The sequence below is a fragment of the Thalassophryne amazonica genome, chromosome 16 (assembly GCF_902500255.1).
Source record: "Thalassophryne amazonica chromosome 16, fThaAma1.1, whole genome shotgun sequence".
NCBI classification, from domain to species: domain Eukaryota; kingdom Metazoa; phylum Chordata; class Actinopteri; order Batrachoidiformes; family Batrachoididae; genus Thalassophryne; species Thalassophryne amazonica.
The window spans coordinates 41,763,724-41,770,398 of NC_047118.1; positions in this window are offsets into that span (position 1 = coordinate 41,763,724).

Consider the following 6,675-nt stretch of genomic DNA (forward strand, 5'->3'; position numbering starts at 1 on the left):
TTTCTCCCCAAGTGTAATTTACAGGTGTTTAAAATCGATTTTTAAATTTTTGATTCACTGTGCCCTGGACACTAATTCACGGGGCACAGTGAATCAACTTAGAATATGAGGTCTGTTAGAAAAGTAACGGACCTTTTTATTTTTTGCAAAAACTATATGGATTTGAATCATGTGTGATTGCATCAGCCAAGCTTGAACCTTCGTGCGCATGCGTGAGTTTTTTCACACCTGTTGGTTGCGTCATTTGCCTGTGAGCACGCCTTGTGGGAGGAGTGGTCCAGCCCCCTCGTCGGATTTTCATTGTCAGGAAATTGGCTGATCGACTGCCGCTTTGCTTCATCAAAATTTTTTCAGAAAGAGTGAGAGACAGCCAAGTGGAAACCATTTGGAAATGGTTTACAGGAGTTTTTGTAATGGAAAGAGGAGCGGAGCAATTCGCCACGGAGCCGCTCATGGCGCGGGACGAAAGCACCTCCGTGTTGGTCTCACAGGACAAGCCCTAACATGCCCAGCTCTTGCACCATTCGTAAAATTCAGACGGCTTTCGGTGGCTTTTCAGTCGTGTGACTATCTGAGAAATTGTGGATGAGCTGGACATGCCACAACATGTCCTGTGAGGCTTCATCATGGCGTTGCTTTTTGTTCTATGCCCTGCGCCTCCGTCCCGACGCGCGAATTTCTCCGCTCCTCTTTCCATTACAAAAACTCCTGTAACAGTGGAATGTGCTGAAAAAGTGCTATGTCCAGCTGTCTTGCCATTTCTCTGGAAGTCAGACGACATCCCGGATCAACAAAGCGTTCACTTTGGAAATGATCTGGTCGTTTGAGCCTGTCGATCTCTGCTCGATGTGTGGCGCACCATCCGCCGCTGTGGGCCATCTTTAATCCAGTTGTAATTGTCCTTAATCTGTGTGATCCCCATAAGATCTTCACCAAAAGCCATCTGAATTTTCCAAATGGTTTCCACTTCGCTGTGTCTCACACTTTCTGAAAAAATTTTGATGAAGCAAAGCGGCAGTCGATCAGCCAATTTCCTGACAATGAAAATCCGACAAGGGGGCTGGACCACTCCTCCCACAAGGCTCGCTCACAGGCGAATGACGCAACCGACAGGCGTGAAAAAACTCACGCATGCGCACGAAGGTTCAAGCTTGGCTGATGCAATCACACATGATTCAAATCCATATAGTTTTTGCAAAAAATAAAAAGGTCCGTTACTTTTCTAACAGACCTCGTATAATGAAAAAACACGTGATTATAAAGATTTCTTCAAAATGATTAAATATATGCTGATGCATATACAGACTATAATCCAGCAAACCAGCTATGTAATGTGTGACAGTCTTATATAGTGACATAAGTCCTTTAGAAACTATTATAAATACAACTGTCATAATTTCTGTTCAAATGTGAAAACAGTTGTTTATATACACAAATTATAGAAATAATTCATGGAAAAATAAATGTATAAGCTTCAACAAGTAATATTTGTCATCCACTTGATACTGGGGCTTAGTAAATCACTTTCTAGACTTATTCACTGTGCCCCGGCTGCATGTGACACACGAGTCATGTTGTCAAATAGCTGATAGTCTGGAGAAGACATAACACATGCTCATCAGTTGGACGGGGTAGTCTTCTAACTAATAACAACTTTTGGGGCCACTTTTCCTCTGTTGTGAGAAATAAATACAAAGACACTGACATCCACAAAATTTACTTTTGATAGGAAAAAACTGACTTCACTTGCCGCTTAGTTTTACCCTTAATGTATCCAAAAACAAAACACTAATTTATAAAGGGGGTGTCTTTATGCATAAAAATATGGCATAACTGCTGCAAATATATATGTAGTTTTGCAGCTATAGCTACTGATCTATTGTGCCCCTTGATTCACTGTGCCCGTTTCCCCTAAGCTGTACATTTTCCTCTTTTACTGACTTTGTGCTGTAAATGTGCAGACTTTTCTGATCCATTTTTAATCAGCCTGTGCATTGTAAAAACTGTCATAATATGATGGCAGACAAAGGATTGAAAGCAGAAAAGTGTCAAATCACAGCCATTTGTGTCTGATTTAACAGGTGCACGTCAGGCTTCAGGTCCCAGTCTGAACACGGATTGAAAAAATAAACAGTCTGGCTTTTAATCACGGAAATGACTCTGGTCCCACATGCAAGGGGTTTAATGGAAATACATTGCGATTGGACGGGACATTTTGTCTGATGTGAGCGAAAATCCATTGTACAGAATCCATTATATACAGTGTTTATTACATGGAAAACAATAAAAAAAAAACACTGGGAGTTTTTTTGTCCGGTGACTGCGAATATCTGGTTTATACAATGACGGTTTAGATGAGTTTTACTGTACATGGGACTGAACAATAAATTTACTTCTCAAAACTTTGACAATGATGTCGGCTTCCATCTCACATGGCTGACTTTATTTTCCCAAATTTTTCTTCTGTTCGGATCTGAAAGGAATCTTGAAGCCCTTGCTGTGTCTATTTGTGCATCCAAATGCACAACAACCCAGCATTTTCAGCGAATAAATGTATAAAATAGCTGGATTTACATGCAGACAGATTAACAGCGAACACTATTTTGAACCCAAGATGGTACCACTGTCACATGACCAATTTTTTTTTTGACTCGTCATGGCCAAGTGGTTAATGCGCTTGGTTTCAGTTCAGAAGGTTCCGGGTTCAAATCCCACCCCTGCCACATTTCTCCATGTAATGTGGAGTTGCGTCAGGAAGGGCATCCGGCGTAAAACTTGTGCCAATTCAACATGTAGATCCACCTTGGATTTGCTGTGGTGACCCCAAGTGCAAACAAGGGAGCAGCCGAAGGGACTTACTTTTATGTGTCTGTCTCGACTCTGTAGAGAAGAATAACAGAACCCAGCAAAGGTGGAGTTTTAAACCTAACCAGACCCCTCCTACCAAGAGGCACACTGCTATTGGCTAGTGACTAACAGTTGCTCTAATTAGCACCTATTATGCTCTAGTTAGCACCCTCCTAATGACAGGGCAGCTGTCCCTCATAACAATGGGACTGACGCCTCTCCTGATGACTCTCCTGACGACGTGAATGACTCATTACCAAGAACAAAAGACTGAAACTGCTTTGACCTGAGTACCCCATTGTAAAAAGTGGACAAAGCCTGTCTCAGACCCCTCCCTGGTTAAGGCTGGGTTTCAACTCTGTCACATACAATGTATCCTTCACTCCCCTCTCAAAGCTCCCTTGTCCTCAAATGTGTGGTTAGTGTCTTTAAGGTGGAGATGAACTGCAGACTGTGGTCCACAGGCGCCCTCTTTGCGGTGCTGGTATAGCCTTTTGTCCCACTCAGGTTTATTGTATGTAGCACAGATTCCATCATCTACAATTTGGCCAAGCACCTCAAGTGGGTTTGGCTCCTCTAGTGGGTAACTCAGACCACCATGTGGAGAACACACAAGATTTTGTGAACAAGATCAAAGACCTTCAGCTGGAGGCAGATGAAACTATGTTGTCATTCGATGTGACATCGTTGTTCACCTGCATCCCCACTGCTGAGGCCATCACAGCTGTGAGGCAGAGGCTGCTGGAGGACACGTCTCTACTTGAAAGGACCAAACTTACACCAGACCACATCTACCAACTCTTGGAGATCTGTCTTAACACCACGTATTTCCAGTTTAGGGGGAATTACTACAGGCAGATCTATGGTTGTGCAATGGGGTCTCCAGAATCCCCCATTGTGGCCAATCTGTACATAGAGCTAGTGGAGAAGAGAGCCTTGGTGTCGTTCACAGGCATCTTTCCCAGTCACTGGTTCAGATATGTCGATGACACATGGGTTAAAATCAAGCAACAGGAAGTGGAGGCCTTTACAGAGCACATCAACTCGGTAGACTCCAATATCAACTTCACATGTGAGGATGCCAGAAACAGCTATTTAGCCTTCTTGGACTGTGATGTTACGATTGGAGAGAACAGGCAGCTCCAGACAGGGGTTTACAGAAAACCCACTCACACTGACCAATATCTGCTCTTTGGCTCAAACTACCCCCTTGAACCCAAGCTCGGGGTGATCAGGACTCTTCAACACAGAGCCCTATAGGTGCCCACAACTACAGAGGGAAGGGTAAGAACAACAACATTCCGGAAAGCTCTCACAGTATAATGATAGCCACGATGGGTCCCTAGATAAAGTGCAGAAGTCCCAAAGAACAGGAGACCAGACAGACAGGAGACAGAGCCAAGATGAGAGGAGTGTCCTCTCCTTTATTTAGCAGGAGTAGGGTAAAAACTACAAGGATCTTCAGACAGCACAAAAATCCCAGTTTACTTTAAACCCGTTAACACCTTGAGACAGAAATTAGTTCACCCTGAGGACAGGATCCCTAGTTACAAACAGAGCAATGTAGTGTATTCTATCAGATGTCAGGAAAACTGTAATGAACACTACACAGGTGAGACTAAGCAGGCCGTTGCACAAAAGGCTATACCAGCACCACAGAGAGGGCGCCGGTGGAACCTCAGTCTGCAGTTTATCTCCACCTTAAAGACACTAACCCCAATTGTGAGAACAGGAAGTTAAAATCTTAGCCAGAGAAAAGAAATGGTTTGAGAGAGAAGTGAAGGAAGCATTGTATGTGAAACAGTTGAAACCCAGTCTTAATCGGGAAGGGGTCTGAGACATGCTTTGTCCCCTGTTTGCAATGGAGTACTCAGGTCAAGCAGGTTTCAGTCTTTTGTTCTTGGTAATGAGTCATTCATGTCATCAGGAGAGTCGTCAGTCCCATCGTTAGGAGGGACAGCTGCCCTGTCATTAGGAGGGTGCTAACTAGAGCATAATAGGTGCTAATTAGAGTAATTATTAGTCACTAGCCAATAGCAGTCTGCCTCTCGATAGGAGGAATCTGGTTAGGTTTTAAAACTCACCTCAGCTGGCTTCTGTTATTCTTCTCTACAGAGTCAAGACAGAAGTCAGACTACCAGAGCAAGAAATTTAGCTGAGGAAGCTTCTGCGATTAAGAAGCGAAACGTCCTCATGTCAAGCAACCCAGTCCAGTTGAAGATTCAAGCTTCTCTACTAATGTCTGGAAAGGACTTGGAAAAAGTGTACACTTATCAAGTCCTACTCCTGTATTCATATTTATAGTATATAGAGTATTTGTGATTGCTGGGGGAGGGGTCCTTCCCAAAGTTTTGCCATCCTTACAAATGTATCTTAATAATAAAAAGAAACAACAAACACCACCAGACTTTATTTTATTTATTATTTTTTGTTCCTGATAGACGTGCGACGGATTGGCGCGTCGGCAGGCAGCCGGAGCAGCGCGCCGCCACAGGAAAACACCTCTGTTGGAAGCCTTAAGGACAGTTGGAACATGTCCAGCTGTTAAACATTATCTCAGATACTCACTCTGCTGAAAGCATCAAAAAACCCCTGGTTTTTACAATGGTTTTCAACACGGAGCAACACATCCTTGAACCCTCGTGCGCATCTGCAGTTTTTGAAATACTCAGACCAGCCCGTCTAGCACCAACAACCATGCTACATTCAAAGTCACTTACATCCCCTTTCTTCCTCATTCTGATGGTCGGTTTGAATTTCAGTAAATCGTGTTCACCACATCTCGATGCCGAAATGCATTGAATTGCTGCCATGTGATTGGCTGATTAGCTATGTGTGTTAATGAGCAATTGAACAGGTGTAGCTAATAAAGTGGCCAGTGAGTGTATATGGCACAGTACTACACACACACACACAAAATCATCTTCAACCGCTTATTCAAGATCGGGTCATGGGGAACTGCAGTCTATCCCAGCAGCCATAGGGTGTGAGGCGGGATACACCCTGGACAGGACTCAAGCCTGTCCCAGGGGCCACATATAGACACACAAACACATTCACACCTGCACACACACCTACAGGTTATTTTAAAAGTTCCAATCCACCTAACCTGCATGTCTTTGGATGTGGGAGAAAGCCGGAGCAAACCCATGCAAACTCCACACAGAAAAGCCACAGGTGGGATTCAAACCCATGACTACTGTGAGGTGACAGTGCTAATCACTAATCCACCGTGCTGCCCACAGTACTATATAAATACACTATATTAATTATACTAATACTGCTACTGATACTACTACTATTAATACTAATTATTATTATTATGCATTCGTGACACAGCCATTGTGAAGATATGGTGGCATTTATTGTTCTTTTTATTGCATTTTATTTTGTGCAGTACTTTGTATAATTAAAGTCCTATATGAATGATAATATTTATTACATGGCAACAGTAAGAAGAGTATAAATTAATTTTAACAAACACATCTTGGCCCCTGATCTTCCTGTGTGCTTCCTCTCTGTGATCATCAACCTCATATATGCATTCAGTATGTTCATTCTTTTCACTGTATTTTGTGTTCCTGCCTTGCGTGAACTGTAACCTGCGCTTTAAAAAAGATAAATGCATATTTTATCTGCAATGCCTGAGCCAGGTCCTGCACTGGATTTCTCTGATTGCACGACAAAGATGGAAACATATTGGAAGAAGCAATAAAATAAAAGACCCAAAGATAAGGTCACTGTGCCGTAATCAGCTATTTGTCATGCAAGAAAAAGCATTTTGCACACACAAAAAAACATTGTTTCACTTTAAACTCTGCAGCATAG